Source organism: Harmonia axyridis, chromosome 6 (genome assembly GCF_914767665.1).
Source record: "Harmonia axyridis chromosome 6, icHarAxyr1.1, whole genome shotgun sequence".
Lineage (NCBI taxonomy): Eukaryota > Metazoa > Arthropoda > Insecta > Coleoptera > Coccinellidae > Harmonia > Harmonia axyridis.
In genome coordinates this window covers 39,505,054-39,526,361 of record NC_059506.1, presented here as the reverse complement: position 1 = coordinate 39,526,361, position 21,308 = coordinate 39,505,054, and the positions used below count along the sequence as shown (strand labels likewise).

Genomic DNA, 21,308 nt, shown 5'->3' with positions numbered 1-21,308 from the left:
TGGGAAAATGGCTGGACGGTCAGACTGTCAGAATCAAATTTGTCATTAAGTCGAACTGGGAATGGTTTGAGATCATTCCCGGTGTCAAAATTCCAAAATGATAGTCTTGTATAGACAGATCTATTCGTAGAACATGCACTGAAAAAAAGTTATCCGTTAGAGTATCAAACCGAATTCTCAAAGTTCAAATCGGTCAATTTCCCGATGAATACCCAATTGAGAGCGGCTACACCCAGCATCTCTTACAAGACGCGAACAAATTCCAAACTTTCCACCGCCAAAAACTTGTTAGCATCTGCACGCAGAGAGAACCAACATATCCGGGCGCATCTCAATTTTCCGTGTCGCTATCATGGACCAGATCGCAGCATCCATTCTCCAATTTCTCGATACTAGTTTTCCATCCCTCTTTCCCCAACATCCCCCGACAAACAACAAAGACGTATCGGGGGTCTATATAACGCGTGGGCGAAAAAATAATATAAGGTATCGATACGAGAGATGGCGACAAAAATTGAAAGATAATCTCGAGAACAAGTTGAAATATGAGACTGGAAGCGACGTCAAGGTAACCGTGGACTTTTTATAGTGACATCGTTATTTTCCGCTTTGAGACTCTGGGAATTTTAGGGGAGGGATGTAGCAGTTGATATTTGGTTCTTGAAGGAACGAAAATTCTGCCTTGTGGGCGTAGGTATAGCTTTCAGTGATTCTCTGGGGAAGGTGTAATAGTTTTTTGTTACCCGTTTTTTCGGATTAGAAACGTGTTTCAAAAAAGTATTTCAAGTAATCTGTCAAAATACCTCTGAAACGTATCTTGATTCAAAATAAGTTGCTATCTGAAAGAGTAAATTTGAGTACCGTAGAGCGGTGTGACTTTGCTCCACTTTTTATAGTTTTATTGGTGTAACTTTTTCGTTTTTTCGTGAAATGAGTCCTGTGCAAAGTATGTTCAATTTGAACATTTTAGTTGTCGATTGCTGTGGTTAGAATCAGATGAAAAGGTGCACACTTCTTTTTTTTTATTTTCAAAAATTTGGATAAGTGACCCGCAAATCGGTGCGAGTTTGCCAATGCCTTAAAAATGCGTTTTTTGGCAATTTAATGAAGTGCTGGCGGTATATTTCAGTGCACTCATGCCTCTAGGTTCACCCATATATATCTTTTGTTATTTTTTTCCCAAAGAGTTCTTCTGGGAATGTTGTACACTTCGGAAGCTGTCTGTATTGAAATGTTTTCATTTCGAACTGCATTGATTGCTCGGATTAGTGTTTTTTCCGTATAATTACTATATTTCCTTGCATCCAACTTCTTTTTGTATCGACGACCCATAATTGTGCCTCAAAATAAAATAGGTGAAACAAATTTGGTATGTGGCAATGCCTCCCGCCAAAGGGCTACAATAGAAAAATTTCCCGAAATGTCGAAATCCTCTCAACCAAATGTTTTCAGTTTTTTTAAAGTGACGTTCAATGAATGTAAAGCATGTAAAGTAAGCTGCTAAATATATTTCGATGTACCGTTCGCCATATTTTCTGCACAACTCCTAGTATTTCGCATATATACCCAGGTTAAAAAATTACCCGCTCACATAACATACCATAGCTCATCATTCAATGTACGCCAGACGACTGCCACGGTTGCAACATGTGGGTATATAGTGTTGTTAAAGGTTCCGATTCGTGATTTCTGTAAGATGTTGCCAACTTCACGAAAATAAAGTGAAACTTAAAATATTAGGCAGTTCGGCAAAGTCACCTCCGTTGGCAAAGTCACACCGCTCTATACCGTATCTAATTTCTCTTACAAAGATGCTGTTTTAGATTTTCATAAACTATTGCAATCAGTACTTCAGTAACATCTCAGGTTATCTCTCTAAGATACTTTTTTGAGTGTCTAGTAATTGATTGCTAACGACATCTCTGATTTCAAGTTAAAGGAGAAAAGTTGGAGAGTGTAAAAGCCTCCATTGAAATCTTTTGATGCTTAATTTATTGTTATGATTCATATCATGGTCACGAAATCGCTATAAAATACTTTCCACAATAGGGAATTCCAACCAATGCATAATCATCTTATCAGTAGATAAAACGTAGTTCCTGACAATGCCAATCATCTAATCTCGCTAGTATCTCGTAGAACTTTCCTAAATTCGCATATTAACAGAGCTCCGTTTACATCAAACCAAAAAAAAATGTACAAGATCGCCTGTTTCATCGCAATAAGTTTTTTTGTGAACTGCTGTACTTCCACAGAGGTCACAGAGCCAATCTGCATGTGCCCACGAATTTGGATGCCACTCTGTGCCACGAATGGTAAAACTTTTGGAAATGTTTGCGAGTTCAAATGCTTCAAGAAGAGGACGCCTGATCTGAAGGACGTCGAGATAGCTTTCGATGGATCTTGTAATGAATCTAGTGAAGATGTTTATACTGTGTCTACTTGATTGTTGCGGAACTGTTTTCTGTGATGGATTTTCCAGGGTTCTTCAAGACGAAGTGATCGTTAATCAAGTGCAATGGAGCTGAAATTCACACTTTTCTTATTATGTTCCAGTTATATAATGTCCATTCGTTGCACAACTGTGCTATGTTCAAACAAATAGGAGAGCAATATTGTGTAAATCCTCCTTCTAATGGTTATTACTTTCAAACCTCCACTTCAGTGTTATTTGTGCCAGTTGTGGCTACTGTAAAATGACCATATTTCCACAAGTTCCTCCCATTCCTACCAAATAGGCAATAATGACATAAACAAAGATCTTTCAGGGAGAATTCAAGCTACACATATTGATTTTCTGCATTGAAAAGTGTATTGTAAATATTATCTTGAATCCAAATATGTACGGTACTTCACAAAAAATATTTGATGAGTAAATCAAATCTAATATTTATCCAAAGGAAAAATTCCCCTATCGATATTTCATTTCAGAATATTTTCAACTCAATTAAAGCTGAAAATTCATCAAATTCCCATTATCTTCATTATGCGCTGTCATTATTTTTCATTAGAACCGCAAACAGGGACGAAATGAAATGTGAAAAAAAAAAGTTATTCATGTATAATTAAAATGGCTCTCTCTGTTTCACATCAACCTTATTTTCCATTCCATTTCACAGCGGTGATTAGTAATATAAAATTTATGATTTATTGATCGGATGAATCTGATGGAAATTATGTAGACTGATAAAACGGTTTAATGTCGATAGCTTTGTATGACAAGGACTGAAAAAACTTGCGAGGTTATACCCTGATGGATATAAAGTGATTGGATTATTTTCGAATGCGTAAATATGGATATGATGGTTTATTTGATATATTTGTATATGTCTATGGTGAATAAATTACATCAATTGCCTGGTATTTAACTTATTGAGTTGTGAATTGCATATTTTTGAGCGCACTGAACAGATCGCTCTATCATTTCATCACGAGGTCTGTATTTTGCGTATTTTGAGCCCAGAAACTTTGAATTTGCAATTTAGGTTCAGATCTTAACAGCGAAAGCTAATTTAAAAGGCATATGTCCTTTCAAAGACTTCTAACTTCACCTTAGTTCTTTCCTCATTTTTTTTGTGATTTGAATCAACCTGTTAACTGAAAGCTTGTATATGTTTATATACTTCTGAGAAAGAGCAATACAAATTGTTAATTTCAAACAATGAAGCATATGTGTCGATGAATCTCAGTAAAAGGAGAGGAAATGGAAACGGGGCATCAAACATTTCAACGTATGATACAAGAGAACAGATAAAAACCTCAGCAAACTCTGTCTCCCCGCATAGGTGTAGTGACTGGCTTTTGTATTTGTTTACTAAATAAGCTGACATATTTATATTGAAGGGCTTCTTCTTCATCCAAATAAAATCCTTTTATCCTTCCTTTTCACCAAAAGTTGACAACGCATATATCATAATTAAATCTGAAAACAAGAAAGAAAAGAACCAGATAGGAGCAATAAATGTTGAAGTTTCCATCATATAGCACAATGAATGAGGACAATTGAAATCACCACAATAAATTAAAGGATATGAAAGAATCATATCTAAATTTACAGGCCAAAAACTAACTAATGATTTCCCAACATAATGAGCCAGATCACATACAGAACTCATAGACAATATATCAATACATAGCGTGCTAAATATTCTCTTTCACGGAGAGTTCAATTGCCTTGCAGGTTTCTTGAAGAAGGATGACCACCGCGTCATTGTCTATGGCCAATGTCGACAAAATAAATCACTCCTGTTCTCAGAAATCCCTTCAATATTCAAGTAAATAGTAAGCTTGTATAGCTTCTATGAACTAGAAAAAAGTCTAATACACATTTCAGTATGTTCTATTCACATGCCACCACCTCTTTCTTCGATGCTATGGCTGAATTGCCTGAACTTCCGGCTTTCCAGAAACTATCCGGAAACTTCTACATAGTCGCCAGTGTGACTCTAGACGTGACTATGTTGTTTCAATAATAAGTTGATGTCGCAGAAGCACCAATTAAACTTTTAGGGGGTACTTGGCTTGGGAAGGCACTGAAGATGATCGAGAAGGGACGAGACGTTAGTGCTTGACAGTCCCTCTTGTGCCAAACACAGTGAACCCTGTAACGAAACTGTTAATAATACACCGTATGGATTTTTGCAGAACCGTATCCAGGACTACTTGGTTGGAGTATCTGGAAAATGCATTACTGTTCGTTCTGGACAGGACCGTAACAAAGCTAGGCAGGTTATAATTTGATGTTAACTCTGAGATACTTAACTCGACCTTTATTTTCCAGCGATAGAAAAAAGTACTTTCAATCAGGTTTTTCTGAATTTTTGATTCTTAGTATTATCTCCTAAGTTGGATGTACAAAGGAAAATCAGAAGTTCCTTATATAATTTTAAGAAAAAAAATCCTTCAAACATGGGCTTGCAAACGCTTTGTTTTTGAGATACAGGATGTTTCTTTTAGTCCTACTTTATTGTGATTGTACCAATGTATCTACACTCTATGAATCATCGCTACAGATTTGGGTAAATAAGTACCAAAATTCATTATTAATTTAGTCCTCACAGATAACCAAGTGGATCTTTGTAATAATTTGGATTTTCCTGAGATTACTAGACAATTGCTTGAATGTTTTTCTCGAAATCGGTAGCAGATACAACAAAACTACAGAAAACCCAAAAGTGTATCACTGGACCAAAGTATCTCATCACATTTTCCTAAACTACCAATGGTCTACCAAAAAAAAGTTCTGTAGAAAAGGAGCGAGAACTGTTCCAGAAAAATATCACCCTGTAGATTTGCATTCAAAATTAGCATATCACATGATGGAAACTTCTAATTGAAATATCAATGCCAAATTTGAGTTCAATATCTAGTGAAGGGAAGGTGCTACTAGAACTAGATCTAACCGCTATGTAGATTTAGATATTCTACTGCACCATATTTTATGTAGATCTAAAGATTCTAGAGGTATAACTAAAATTCTAGAACGTTGTAACTGGTAAATTTATCAGCTACAAAGACTAGATATTCTACTAACCCGAATTTTATGTAGATCTAAAGATTCTAGAGATATATCTAAAGAACCACTACATGGATCTAATTATCAGCTTGATATCTACCAATGTAGATCCAACGACAATTCTACCAGGTATCTAGCAGTTCTCTGGAACTACTGTAATTCAACTTTATCAGTTTAAGCATCCTCTATATCTAAAAAGATATGTCAGTTTTCTTAATCTACCTTCTATATTAAACTCAAGCAACTGATAGCTTTCAAACGTCGTTCTATCGATCTACAGGCTGTGATCGTCAGAAAATTAAAACTAATTCGGGAATAACAGGAATAAGGAAGATGAAAATTCACACAATTTCCCACTAGCTTTCCATTGATTTCTCTCGCAGCTTCTCGCACAGAGTGACATCCGATGAATTGACTGCGACAGGAGTCTTCTCTGAAGGAACTGGGACAAACATTGAACATTGTTGTTTAAAGTAATTCGAATTAAATGTCAAGTAGTCGGGAGCGAGACGTCAAGAGCACACGCTGTATCCGAATGGGAGAGGCGCCATTCTGATTATATTATAGAATTCGTTCCAACGTACGAACCGGCAACGTCGACGGCTAGACGCGGCATATTTTCCATTTTCCGCCATCACAATAGAGTCACTTGGGCAACTTTAATAAAGCATCGTGGATTAATACGTTCAGAGCGGGCTCTGACAACGTTTATTTGTTGCTGGAATATCCAAGATATACACCGAGCGATGTTTTTTTTTCGAATAGTTTCATCGGGGTTTTCGTTGTCTGTAACGTGAACTTTTCCGTTTTTCTTCTGGAAATGGGAATATTTGTGAATGCGGTTTTGCTATTCGTTGAAATTCTGACAAAATTTATGCAGGTTTATCAAAGAAGTAGGGTTAGTTACATCATTTATAACTCAAGAAAGACTGGTTCAATTTTAATGACCTTTGATTTGTTGGACTTTTCACCGTTTCGATTAGAAGAATTGAAAGATTTGAAAAATAAAAAAAAAACATTCAGACGTTTGTACAACCGACAGTGAGTCGATTAACTGAATAATGAATTATTCTTCAAATTTTTCTCCGTATACACAAATGAGGTCTGATTTTCATAAAACAATCCAACAATGTCTAGACGATGTGAAGCATTTATCTTGTCATGACAAAATGTCACAACTAAGATGCATAGAAAACCTGGTGTGTCTACTTATACATGTAAAACTTTCAGAGGAAACGGGAGATTTTTCAGATTTATACCTACTTGATTTCGAGGGATCGCGTCTGTTTCAGATGGCGCATCCATCGTTTATATTTGACATTTCTCTCATTTCTCGGCTCTCGTGACCTTTGAGTATAGAACAATAACATTTTATATTTTATGCTCGTAACAATCTTTTATACTCTGTCATTATATTCCATTCATTTCATTAAAAATTTGATAGGAACTGAATTGTAAATTATTGTGAAAGTTTGTAAAGTTTAAAATCAGCATTTCATTTTTAAACGGCGCCAGGCAGATGGCGGGAATTCGAAAATTTCTGAAGAGCGCTACCTTACAGAACTCTGGTGAAGCAGAATACCAAAGGAACAGGTGGATATCTCTGAAACAAAATCGAATCAGTACACACACCAGGGATTCTATGCATTTTAGTCATAACCTAGTGAACACAAATGACATAAGAAATGTCAAATTATTTAATGCACAGTGTTGCCATTATAACCATTCTAAATTGAATCAAAACCCTCCAATAACTTTATAATTCCAAGCAAATAAGACACGACAAATGAACTTATCACGTTCTATTAAAAAAATAACACAATACACAAAGTGGTATGAAAATTTTCACATTCTAGTCATCGAGCAATTCCTCCAAGCAGGCGTAATCAGGCTTCTGGGTGAGAGTAAGAGCAACCACTGGATTATTACGAATGAAACACGAATATTCGCAAAAATTCCTGAACACTTGACCGTCGGAAGCACAAACTCTACTTTTCACTCTCGGACAGTCACATGTCACCTGCTCCGACGGTCCCACCATAAACAGCATGTACATCAGTGGTAAAAACAGCATGATTAACCTCATTTTTTCATCGATTTTCGTTTGGTGTACGACTCGAAAACAAACTTTCGAAGTGAAGAAATATTAGAGGCGATATGAATTTTCCCTGACGATACGTTATTTGATTATTCAGGATAATGGTTTTGTTTCGTCGATAATTCACGATATTTCCACCAAAATAAACTGTTTTTCCCCAATTAGAGTTCCGTATTTCCTTGAATGATTCAAAAACCACAAAGTTTCGACGCTTTGTGGTAAATGCCTAGCCTCATCTCTATTATTACATTACGGGCTTTTGCTGATCGTTTAACGATATTCCCAATCAACTAACGTTCAGCCATAAAAAATTCAAGAGATTGATGAGTTTTTTCTAAGCGAATATAGATTATGATAGGTAGGTAAATAACTGCCAGAAAAATTATCTTATTGCTAACTCAAATACATTGAAGTATCTAAGCTTTCTTTTTATTTTTCGGCAAAAAGTTAGTATATTGAAAAGAAAAAAATTATAAAATGAATGAATTTTTTAGACAATCATCGAGTGAAAAATTGTGCAGAATCTTCACTTTAAGATAAAGGTTGTTTTTATAGAGCTATAGAACTTTAAATTGCAATAAAACAACGATGGATTATTCGATTGACATTAATTTTTTTTTATCCGCAAGATAATCTTGTGGCATTACATTTTTAATATGATTTCTGGCATATGACCGCCACGGCTGGCTTGGATGTAGTCCAATCTGGACGTCCAATTTTCGATTACTTTTTCCAACATTTGTGGCCGTATATCGGCAATAACACGGCGAAAGTTGTCTTTAAAATGGTCAAGGGTTTGTGGCTTATCCGCATAGACCAATGACTTTACATAGCCCCACAGAAAGTAGTCTAGCGATGTTAAATCACAAGATCTTGGAGGCCAATTCACAGGTCCAAAACGAGAAATTAGGCGGTCAACAAACGTGTCTTCCAATAAATCAATAGTGGCACGAGCTGTGTGACATGTTGCGCTGTCTCGTTGGAACCACAGCTCCTGGACATCATGGTTGTTCAATTCAGGAATGAAAAAGTTAGTAATCATGGCTCTATACCGATCATTCTGGCCATCATCGTTTTTGAAGAAGTACGGACCAATGATTCCACCAGCCCATAAAGCGCACCAAACAGTCAGTTTTTCTGGATGTAACGGTGTTTCGACATACACTTGAGGATTAGCTTCACTACAAATGCGGCAGTTTTGTTTGTTGACGTAGCCATTCAACCAGAAGTGCGCTTCATCGCTAAACAAAATAAAATGGACGTAGTGCGCGATACGTATTCCGCACAGAACCATTATTTTCAAAATGTAATTGCACTATTTGCAAGCGTTGTTCAGGCGTGAGTCCAGTAATGATGAATTGCCAAACCGAACTGAGAATAAATCACTTGACAGCTGTTAAATCGGTCGCCATCTTGAACAGTAGTGCCAAGTTGAAGTTATATACCTCGAAAAAAAACACCCTATAGTTGGGTATCATCTGAGTATAGCGGTTCACTTCTTTTCCAATCATTCAAATTGAACTAAGAAAAAGATTTTTTCAACTAAAAAAGTTAAAAACTTTTTTCTCCATAACGACTTTAATCGAAAACAACAAAAGTGACGCTCTGAATAAACGAATTTACTCCAACAAAAAATTCGAATAATTAGAAACATTTAAGTATACCCAGAATGCCAAGCACGCGAAAGAAGTTTTCTAAACATCTCCCAAAATGTAACGACATCTAGGATGGAACAACTAGCGCAAACTCCCATCGTCACACTCAATAAAAACAGCAATTTTCCGGAAGAAACAACAAAGTTATCGAGCAGCTCGTATCTGAGAACATCAAACCAGAACTGGCAAAAAATTCCCATCTTGCAGAAAACGTTGTTCTGGTGCGCTTTAATTTCATTCATTAGTCTTATATTCGTTATGGTACCTATAAACAAATTTAATTATTTTCGTTGCCTCATATCGAGCACGGCGGGCGCAGGACGGTATCGGGAAATTTTGGGGAAGAGAGGATTCCGAATGAGACGATTTTTTTACGTAAATCAAAATAAAAACACAACTATGGGGGGTTTTTATTCGAGGTATATAACTTCAAGTTGGCATTACTGTTCAAGATGGCGACCGATTCAACAGCTGTCAAGTGATTTATTCTCTGTTTGGTTTGGCAATTCATCATGAATAGACTCACGCCTGAACAACGCTTGCAAATAGTGCAATTTCATTTCGAAAATAATGGTTCTGTGTGGAATACGTATCGCGCACTACGTCCATTTTATTTTGTTTAGCGATGAAGCGCACTTCTGGTTGAATGGCTACGTCAACAAACAAAACTGCCGCATTTGGAGTGAAGCTAATCCTCAAGTGTATGTCGAAACTCCGTTAAATCCAGAAAAACTGACTGTTTGGTGCGCTTTATGGGCTGGTGGAATCATTGGTCCGTACTTCTTCAAAAACGATGATGGCCAGAACGTTACAGTCAATGGTGATCGATATAGAGTCATGATTACTAACTTTTTCATTCCTGAATTGAACAACCATGATGTCCAGCAGCTGTGGTTCCAACAAGACGGCGCAATATTTCACACAGCTCGTGCCACAATCGATTTATTGAAAGACAAGTTTGGTGACCGCCTAATTTCACGTTTTAGACCTGTGAATTGGCCTCCAAGATCTTGTGATTTAACACCGCTAGATTACTTTCTGTGGGGCTATGTATGTATGGTCTATGCGGATAAGCCACAAACCCTTGACCATTTGGAAGACAACATTCGCCGTGTTATTGCCGATATACGGCCACAAATGTTGGAAAAAGTAATCGAAAATTGGACGTCCAGATTGGACTACATCCGAGCCAGCCGTGGCTATCTATGTTTATTACTCTGAGGCATAGACTAATTTGAATTTTCTAATTTTCATTAAATTTCATGAAAAAAAAGGTAAGTTTCAGAGAATTTTTTTTTAATTTAATTCATTGATTTGTCTCCTCCAGGAGAAACTTGTTCTGGAACTAAGAGGTTCAACCGATTCTTGTTTAGTGCGAATAAAAGTTGTTCTTCCTAAATCTTGAATATATTCCATTCGATACGGTAATTTTTTTTATTTCAATTTAACTCATCATGATTTTCCTTGTTCGAAATTCCGGCCCTGTCCTATTCGGTGTATTTCACCATATCGCCCGGATTTTCTTATTTTAATTAAATTTCCTTTAATAAAGGCTAATCAAAGTCGGTTCTGGTAAGTTTTATAAAGCCCAAATTCCACGTTTCATAAGGATTTTATTAAAACCTAGCGAAAACACAAAGGCCGCGATCTGGATTTAATGAAGACTTCGAAGCGGCTAATTAAAAATGTAATTTTATCTGTTATTCTTCCCGGAAAGGCTGCTGTATCGTCACGGCATGCAGCTCTATCCCCGGATGTATCCGGCAACCATCGAGTTCACCTTCTTCTTCATTCCACGTTCTCGGCGTTCGTTTCACGGATAGTTGCAGTTCATTATTGGAAATAATAAAGCTGAGGAACGGCCTGGGTAGATTGCATTACAACACATTCCCTCGTAATGGCTATAGTTTACACTTGGGCAAATGAAAACTGAGAATCGAATGTAAACATCCACCTGTTCGGAGAATTTTCACGGAAACTAGTCGACATTGATCCTTTATGTTTGTTTGATATTCTCGTAGTCCAAAAACCGATCTGGCATCAAATGAAATAACTCTGCCAATAGATGAGGCTTTTTTTCAATCACTCCTAAAAAATTGTCGCTTCTAAGAACGTTGAAATGGTTATAATTTATAATGGCAACACTGTGTATTGTTTTTTGACATTTCTTATGTGATTTGTGTACAGTAGGTTATGCCATTCAATCATGGAATGACACACGCTTCAACGACGTTTAAAATTTATTAAATTTTAAATCACATCATTTCTATTGGAAAACCCTTTATAAGCCGCAAAACTGTTGAATTCATATAAAATGGTGAATCAACTTGAAAATTCTGAAAATGGCGAAAATCGAAGATAATGTAATCACGTTAATTCTATGGAGACGAATATTTTGCTTTAAATTTCAAGACTCACCGATTTAATAATTTTTCCAAGCATCACAGGAAGGCAGAACTCACATTGTCCATAAAGATCAAAGATGGGAATAACTTCCGGGAGATCCCTCAGTGACCCAACCCCAAAAGGGGTCAAATCATGCTCTAAGACCCTTCTATCAATTCCTTCTCTTCGACCTTTTGGACAATGTAATTTTGAAGAAGACTGGATTCAGCACTCAAAGTTGCGTTTACCTGAAAAAAAAAGACAATCAGGTACTGCTCATGATAGAAAACTAGCAACTACCAGTATTTTTGTTTATTCTTGTAAATAATGTTTTTTGATCTATCTAGAAATCGTCCCAATGTTCGATAGACCGAGCTCATCAAGTTTATCAAACTACTTGGCGGAATTTTCCAAGATTATATGGCATAACCTACTGAACACAAATGCCAAAAAAGTCATAAAATACTACACAGTATTGCCTTTATAACAATTCAAAATAGTATGTAAAGGGCCCCAGGAATCATTGCCCTATTGGAAAAAATGAATTACTGATTTTGGATGAAAAAAACCAAAATTCATATACTCAAAACATCGATTTCTGAACTGGAAAATAAAATGACAGTTATTGTATTCAACTTCTTCAATAATATAAATTACAATTATTTCACTACACAGTAGATTTATATTTTCAATAACACAAATATAATAACTGTCATCTTATTTTTGACCTGAAAGAAATATCCATAAAATAAAGATAGAGCACATCCCAGATTCCTGAAATAATTCACCCCCGCAACAACACCCCCTCAGATTTCCCCCCTACGTCTCCTCGTACGATAACTCACAACCCGCGGTGATTCCCAGAAATACCTCGTTTCGACCGCAATAACACTCTTCAGGGCCTCTCTAACGACGGAGTAGCTCTACAAGGCCCCCACAAGCTCTCATTAAGGTGCGTTCGCACCGCTCCGTGTGACAAGTCACGACCGCTTTCGTCTGAAGTGGACCGTTAAAAATAATGGGACACTTCGGAAGAGCAGAAGGGCCGAAAGTATGCGGATACTACACGAGATGCTGCATGCCCGGGATCGATATCCGGACATGTGGACGCGGAAGACGGGTTGAGCTTAATTCGGATATTGAAAGCGAATTTACACAATTTTACGTAAAACTTCAGAAAATCGCTGCATGAGTCGAACCAGTAGATCAACTGACTCAGCGGTAGTTCTATTGATCCAGTAGTTCAATCGAACCAGAAGTTCTATTGAACCTGTAGTTCAAATGAACCGTAGTTCGATATTATGCAAATTTTGTTTGAATTTCGATCTATTTTCATTTCTCTGAAGTTTATCCATCTCCTACCCCAATTATTGCGAAACAAGCCGAAGCGGTATTCCCCCAATGCCGATTTTTTTGTACCGTGCGTTCGTGGCCTAAGAAACTTCCCGCTCTGTTGGCGTCCCTGGGGTCCCGGCTAACTGACCGGAAAGCTGCCGTTTCTATTTCATCCGGAATATATGAAGGCCCTAAATTCTAATACACATTCACGTTTCGTTTATCTTTTGTTTAGCAAAAACCACACTGTAATCCTGAGTCTCGGACCGGCGGTCAGCAAAGTCCGGTGTAACTAGAGGCGTTTATCATGTATCCCCTAGGGAAAAAAGGATTGGTTAATTCGGTCCCGGACCAGATATGGACTAGGTGCCTATGCCGGGGAAATGTCTCCACGCTAGGAATTATAACGATCTTAATTTTTTTCAAGCTCACATGAGGCCAGTTTGTGTTAATTGAATTTTGAATTTTCTCGTCACTCAATTTAATGTTCGTTGTTATTTCCGAGGTTATTTCTATTCTCCAAATTGAAGAAATTCATTCGAAAGTATCAATTTGAATGATACAATTTTTTTATAGCCAAAAAATTAGAACTGAAGGAGTTAATGTAACTTTTTTAGGAGAAGTTTGATACCTTGAGATGAGCCATTTCGTCCAATAATTATAAAGGGTGTTTTTTTTAGAGCTATAGAACTTTGAATTGCAATAAAACAATGATGGATTATTCGATTGACATGAATTTTATCCGCAAGATAATCTTGTGGCATTACATTTTAAATATGATTTCTGGCAGATGACCTCCATGGCTGGCTCGGATGTAGTCCAATCTGGACGTCCAATTTTAGATGACTTTTTCCAACATTTATGGCCGTATATCGGCAATAACACGGCGAATGTTTTCTTCCAAATGGTCAAGAGTTTGTGGCTTATCCGCATAGACCAATGACTTTACATAGCCCCATAGAAAGTAGTCTAGCGGTGTTAAATCACAAGATCTTGGAGGCCAATTAACAGGTCCAAAACGTGATATTAGGCGGTCACCAAACGTGTCTTTCAATAAGTCGATTGTGGCACGAGCTGTGTGACATGTTGCGCCGTCTTGTTGGAACCACAGCTCCTGGACATCATGGTTGTTCAATTCAGGAATGAAAAAATTAGTAATCATGGCTCTATACCGAACACCATTGGCTGTAACGTTCTGGCCATCATCGTTTTTGAAGAAGTAGGGAGTTCTATAGCTCTAAAAAAATACCCTTTATATATAAATAAGAGAAAAGAGACACCAAGTGTTCATAGCACCTCTTAATTAACTAGCAATCTCACTTGAACCAAACCACCAAGAGGAGAGACCTAAAAAAACTTTTTTGAAAAAAATAAAGGTGGGACAGTCCATCACATAACCCTAAAGGGGTAACGGGGCGCCTCGCGACCCCCTCCTTCCAATATCCACGCGGAAGGTGCACCCATTTTTTTTTTCAGTCCACCCAGCGGCAGTTCCGCCGTACGATAAATCACGACGTGGGGACGTGCTCGACGGTCGGCCAAACGGCCGCATTGTTTTGCAGGCGCGCAGAAGGAAAATATCGAATATAATAAATTCCCAACGGCAATTATATCTGTCTCGTTAGGCCGCATATACATGCAGGTCGTATGGCGTTCGGGCAGTTCCACTTTTTATTGATATGAATATCCGGCACTGCCATGGCGATCTTCGACGCCGCGCGTCGGTGCATTCGGTTAAACGGCGCGAGAAATTCTACGTCGTTTCGACACTTCCACCTTATCGACGGAAGAGAAACGGACGTTTGAAAAAAAAGACATAGTTTGAAGGAATTGATGACAGCATAAAGTTTGTCCACTGCACTAGGTTACTGTTAGAATTGGGACGCCATTGATGTATTTTTAACGCGTCGATTTTTAACAACAGGTTTTACAATAGAATAAAATCATTGTAATGGAAACCATAGAGTAATAAACATAGATAGAGGCAGTATACGCAATTTCTACATGTCCCCAACATGGTTAGATTACGTTGTCGGATTGTGATACATTTTCAAATCCACAATTTTGCTATATCGTTATGAATGTATGTTATATTGAATGAATTATATTCATTTGACTGATTTCCCATTAAATATGCAAATTTTAATATTTCGAATGCGATATTTTTCCTAATTGTCGAATTTATAATAAGCAGAATTTTTATTATTTTCTGTATCTACCTGCTGAAATCCAACGTTTGGCAACTTTTGCTCTCCTAGTGTCATCGGTTGTTTCACGTCGTTTGGCGCGCTTGAAGTTTGTTTTCTGAATTTCTGATATATTTAGGTATATATTTCAATATATTTTGAGTTAATACGAAACGTTGATTCACTATGGAACGTAAGAAGTGCGTTCTTTGTGGGGAAACTCGCCAATTGAGTGAAATATCGTATCACTGTTATGTTTACATTTCCGCGCTTTTCATGTCAAATTTGATAGTTCATGTTGGGAACAAAATTTGCTTACTGAAATTGACATATGCTCCCTCTATCCATGTTTATTACTCTGAGATGGAAACACACTGTGTTATTTTTTGACATTTCTTATGTCATTTGTGTTCAGTACGTTTTTCACCCAATAACGAATGGCTAGACAGTAACACGTCTTGAAATTGCCCTTTTACCCTTCGCAGCATCAACAATCCTGTTACTCCTTGTATGTTACGATCCCCGATCTCAGAATCCCACCTCATTCCCCAGCTGCCAAAGGCAAGAATCCCTTCCTAAGCCTACTAAGACAAAATCAAATAAAGAAACCTGTTTCGCAGGGATATAAAATAGGAAATCTTACGTACCGATTGTTCTGTCGTGAAAATCCGGTAATTCCTGTTCTATTTGGCACAGCATCTCCAACATATTTGTTTTTATCAGATTGGTACCTTCAATACAGCCATAAGGATTGCCTGCAACAAATGAAATAAGGAAATCTTGAGAAGGAATCAACCCAAGGTGGCAAAATAGGATAGGGAATTTTCTATGCTTTCAATCCAAATGAAACCTATGTGAACTCATTCAAATCTCAGAGAAATAAATTGACTTTATTGAGAATATAAGCAATTGGCCAACGTTCTGAGTCTTCCAGCCAGTCGTGGGCATTTTATATAACCGGTGTTTTTTTCGAGGTATATAACTTTAAGTTGGCATTACTGTTCAAGATGGCGACCGATTTCACAGCTGTCAAGTGATTTATTCTCAGTTTGGTTTGGCAATTCATCATGAATAGACTCACGCCTGAACAACGCTTGCAAATAGTGCAATTTTATTTCGAAAATAATGGTTCTGTGCGGAATACGTATCGCGCACTACTTCCATTTTATTTTGTTTAGCGATGAAACGCACTTCTGGTTGAATGGCTACGTCAACAAACGAAACTGCCGCATTTGGAGTGAAGCTAACCCTCAAGTGTATGTCGAAACACCGTTAAATCCAGAAAAACTGACTGTTTGGTGCGCTTTATGGGCTGGTGGAATCATTGGTCCGTACCTCTTCAAAAACGATGATGGCCAGAACGTTACAGTCAATGGTGATCGGTATGGAGCCATGATTACTAACTTTTTCATTCCTGAATTGAACAACCATGATGTCCAGGAGCTGTGGTTCCAACAAGACGGCGCAACATGTCACACAGCCCGTGCCACAATCGATTTATTGAAAGACACGTTTGGTGACCGCCTAATTTCACGTTTTGGACCTGTGAATTGGCCTCCAAGATCTTGTGATTTAACACCGCTAGACTACTTTCTGAGGTGCTATATAAAGTCATTGGTCTATGCGGATAAGCCAAAAACCCTTGACCATTTGGAAGACAACATTCGCCGTTTTATTGCCGATATACGGCCACAAATGTTGAAAAAAGTCATCGAAAATTGGACGTCCAGATTGGACTACAAACTCCGAGCCAGCCGTGGCGGTCATATGCCAGAAATTATCTTGCGGATAAATAAAATTCATGTCAATCGAATAATCCATCGTTGTTTTATTGCAATTTAAAGTTCTATAGCTCTAAAAAAAACCCTTTATTCGCATATCCAACTTCTGCGGCACACTATTTCCAGCCAGTCCAGCAAAATCCCCGGTGGATGGACACCTCGAAACGATAATAAAATCCATATCCGAAAACCTGACGTTACATACTCCATTCTATTTTATAGTGGGTATTATAACGATATCAAATAGCATCCCAGGTGTTTATAATATCGGTTTATATACCGGATAGAGCTGTGAGTGTCTGTTTATGTGGTCAGATCAGATTTTAGAGGATACGATGATGCGCAGGGGAGGCGATGGTTCACTGTTTAATTGAAAATCGACGTTGTATGCGAAACGGCAGTATACAGCTTGTTATAACCTGGTATCAAGGTTGTATCTCGGGATGTATTCTACTGATTCTACTAATTGGTGGAATTTCCTTTAAATTTGGCAATAGCGCATTCTTGTTAAGTGAAAAGGTGTCAATAAGTAAAACGACTGGATGTTTTTTATGAGCAGATATAAATATACAAGAGCATTCAGAAAAACGTATACTTCCACGTGTCTACAAAGAAGTGACAAATTAATGAAAATATTTAATTTGCCTACCAAAATTTGTCACAGACCCTTCAAATAAAAACGTTTTTCAAACTTCAAGTTCCGCTCTGAAACATAGTGGAGTTTCAAGTGCGTAGCCCATGTCCACAAGAAGTGGCAGCTTCGGGAAAATTATCAATTTTTTCTTTGAAAGTTCCAGATTTTTGCCTATAATTTATGAAATAATGTACTGACCGCCCAACTGCAAGCATTTTCGTAATCTACATAGTCGAATCAATCAATAAAATGATACAATATTCCCATGAAAGAACTTTTATTTTTCAAAAAATTTTTAAGGGTCAGGTATAGAAAATTTTACGAAAATTTTTGGACAAAAAATTTTTCAGGTGAAATCGAAATTCGGCTAATCGGAGATCGTAAATTATGGCATCGCTCACCGATTCTTCGTAGAGCTCCCGGTTTTGGGGGTATTTGAACTCGAAATTTGGGAAAAAATTGAATTTGCCCCTAAAAATCGTTATATCTCCTGAATTATTCGTCACAGATCCCTTAAATAAAAACGTTTTCAAACTTCAAGTTCCGCTACAAAACATAGTGGAGTTTCAAGTGCGTAGCCCATGTCCAACAGAAATGGCAGCTTCGGGAAAATTATCAATTTTTTTCTTTGAAAGTTTCAGATTTTTGCCTATAATTTGTGAAATAATGTACTGACCGCCCAACTGCAAGCATTTTCGTAATCTACATAGTCGAATCAATCAATAAAATGATACAATATTCCCATGAAAGAACTTTTTTTTTCAAAAAATTTTTAAGGGTCAGGTATAGAAAATTTTACGAAAATTTTTGGACAAAAAATTTTTCAGGTGAGATCGAAATTCGGCTAATCAGAGATCGTGAATTATGGCATCGCTCACCGATTCTTCGTAGAGCTCCCGGTTTTGGGGGAATTTGAACTCGAAATTTGGGAAAAAATTGAATTTGCCTCTAAAAATCGTTATATCTCCTGAATTATTCGTCACAGACCCCTCAAATAAAAACGTTTTCAAACTTCAAGTTCCGCTCTAAAACATTGTGGAGTTTCAAGTGCGTAGCTCATGTCCAGAAGAAGTGGCAGCTTCGGGAAAATTATCAATTTTTTCTTTGAAAGTTTCAGATTTTTGCCTATAATTTATGAAATAATGTACTGACCGCCCAACTGCAAGCATTTTCGTAATCTACATAGTCGAATCAATCAATAGAATGATACAATATTCCCATGAGAGAACTTTCATTTTTCAAAAATTTTTTTACGAAATTTTACGAAAATTTTTGGACAAAAAATTTTTCAGGTGACATCGAAATTCGGCTAATCAGAGATCGTGAATTATGGCATCGCTCACCGATTCTTCGTAGAGCTCCCGGTTTTGGGAGAATCTGAACTCGAAATTTGGGAAAAAATTGAATTTGCCCCTAAAAATCGTTATATCTCCTGAATTATTCGTCACAGATCCCTTAAATAAAAACGTTTTCAAACTTCAAGTTCCGCTACAAAACATAGTGGAGTTTCAAGTTCGTAGCCCATGTCCAACAGAAATGGCAGCTTCGGGAAAATTATCAATTTTTTCTTTGAAAGTTTCAGATTTTTTCCTATAATTTATGAAATAATGTACTGACCGCCCAACTGCAAGCATTTTCGTAATCTACATAGTCGAATCAATCAATAAAATGATACAATATTCCCATGAAAGAACTTTTATTTTTCAAAAAATTTTTAAGGGTCAGGTATAGAAAATTTTACGAAAATTTTTGGACAAAAAATTTTTCAGGTGAGATCGAAATTCGGCTAATCAGAGATCGTGAATTATGGCATCGCTCACCGATTCTTCGTAGAGCTCCTGGTTTTGGGGGAATTTGAACTCGAAATTTGGGAAAAAATTGAATTTGCCCCTAAAAATCGTTATATCTCCTGAATTATTCGTCACAGATCCCTCAAATAAAAACGTTTTCAAACTTCAAGTTCCGCTACAAAACATAGTGGAGTTTCAAGTGCGTAGCCCATGTCCAACAGAAATGGCAGCTTCGGGAAAATTATCAATTTTTTCTTTGAAAGTTTCAGATTTTTGCCTATAATTTATGAAATAATGTACTGACCGCCCAACTGCAAGCATTTTCGTAATCTACATAGTCGAATCAATCAATAAAATGATACAATATTCCCATGAAAGAACTTTTATTTTTCAAAAAATTTTTAAGGGTCAGGTATAGAAAATTTTACGAAAATTTTTGGACAGAAAATTTTTCAGGTGAGATCGAAATTCGGCTAATCAGAGATCGTGAATTATGGCATCGCTCACCGATTCTTCGTAGAGCTCCCGGTTTTGGGAGAATCTGAACTCGAAATTTGGGAAAAAATTGAATTTGCCCCTAAAAATCGTTATATCTCCTGAATTATTCGTCACAGATCCCTTAAATAAAAACGTTTTCAAACTTCAAGTTCCGCTACAAAACATAGTGGAGTTTCAAGTGCGTAGCCCATGTCCAACAGAAATGGCAGCTTCGGGAAAATTATCAATTTTTTCTTTGAAAGTTTCAGATTTTTGCCTATAATTTATGAAATAATGTACTGACCGCCCAACTGCAAGCATTTTCGTAATCTACATAGTCGAATCAAGCAATAAAATAATACAATATTCCCATAAAGAACTTTTATTTTTCAAAAAATTTTTAAGGGTCAGGTATAGAAAATTTTACGAAAATTTTTGGACAATAATTTTTCAGGTGAGATCGAAATTCGGCTAATCAGAGATCGTGAATTATGGCATCGCTCACCGATTCTTCGTAGAGCTCCTGGTTTTGGGGGAATTTGAACTCGAAATTTGGGAAAAAATTGAATTTGCCCCTAAAAATCGTTATATCTCCTGAATTATTCGTCACAGATCCCTCAAATAAAAACGTTTTCAAACTTCAAGTTCCGCTACAAAACATAGTGGAGTTTCAAGTGCGTAGCCCATGTCCAACAGAAATGGCAGCTTCGGGAAAATTATCAATTTATTCTTTGAAAGTTTCAGATTTTTGCCTATAATTTATGAAATAATGTACTGACCGCCCAACTGCAAGCATTTTCGTAATCTACAAAGTCGAATCAATCAATAAAATGATACAATATTCCCATGAAAGAACTTTTATTTTTCAAAAAATTTTTAAGGGTCAGGTATAGAAAATTTTACGAAAATTTTTGGACAGAAAATTTTTCAGGTGAGATCGAAATTCGGCTAATCAGAGATCGTGAATTATGGCATCGCTCACCGATTCTTCGTAGAGCTCCCGGTTCTATGGGAATTTGAACTCGAAATTTGGGAAAAAATTGAATTTGCCCCTAAAAATCGTTATATCTCCTGAATTATTCGTCACAGATCCCTTAAATAACAACGTTTTCAAACTTCAAGTTCCGCTACAAAACATAGTGGAGTTTCAAGTGCGTAGCCCATGTCCAACAGAAATGGCAGCTTCGGGAAAATTATCAATTCTTTCTTTGAAAGTTTCAGATTTTTGCCTATAATTTATGTAATAATGTACTGACCGCCCAACTGCAAGCATTTTCGTAATCTACATAGTCGAATCAATCAATAAAATGATACAATATTCCCATGAAAGAACTTTTATTTTTCAAAAAATTTTTAAGGGTCAGGTATAGAAAATTTTACGAAAATTTTTGGACAAAAAATTTTTCAGGTGAGATCGAAATTCGGCTAATCAGAGATCGTGAATTATGGCAT

General features: G+C 36.9%; 1 protein-coding gene across 2 annotated transcripts in view; it reads right to left on the bottom strand.

Moving 5' to 3' along the window:
• LOC123683372 overlaps positions 1-21,308 on the bottom strand; it is a 173,849-nt gene that overhangs the window by 136,129 nt on the left and 16,412 nt on the right. The window contains exon 2 of one of the 2 annotated variants that reach the window (XM_045622379.1): positions 11,687-11,901. The exons of the other annotated variant lie outside the window; for it this stretch is intronic. The gene's annotated coding sequence lies outside the window, so the exon portion shown is untranslated. The remainder of the gene's footprint in view (positions 1-11,686; positions 11,902-21,308) is intronic. 2 annotated transcript variants of the gene reach the window in all.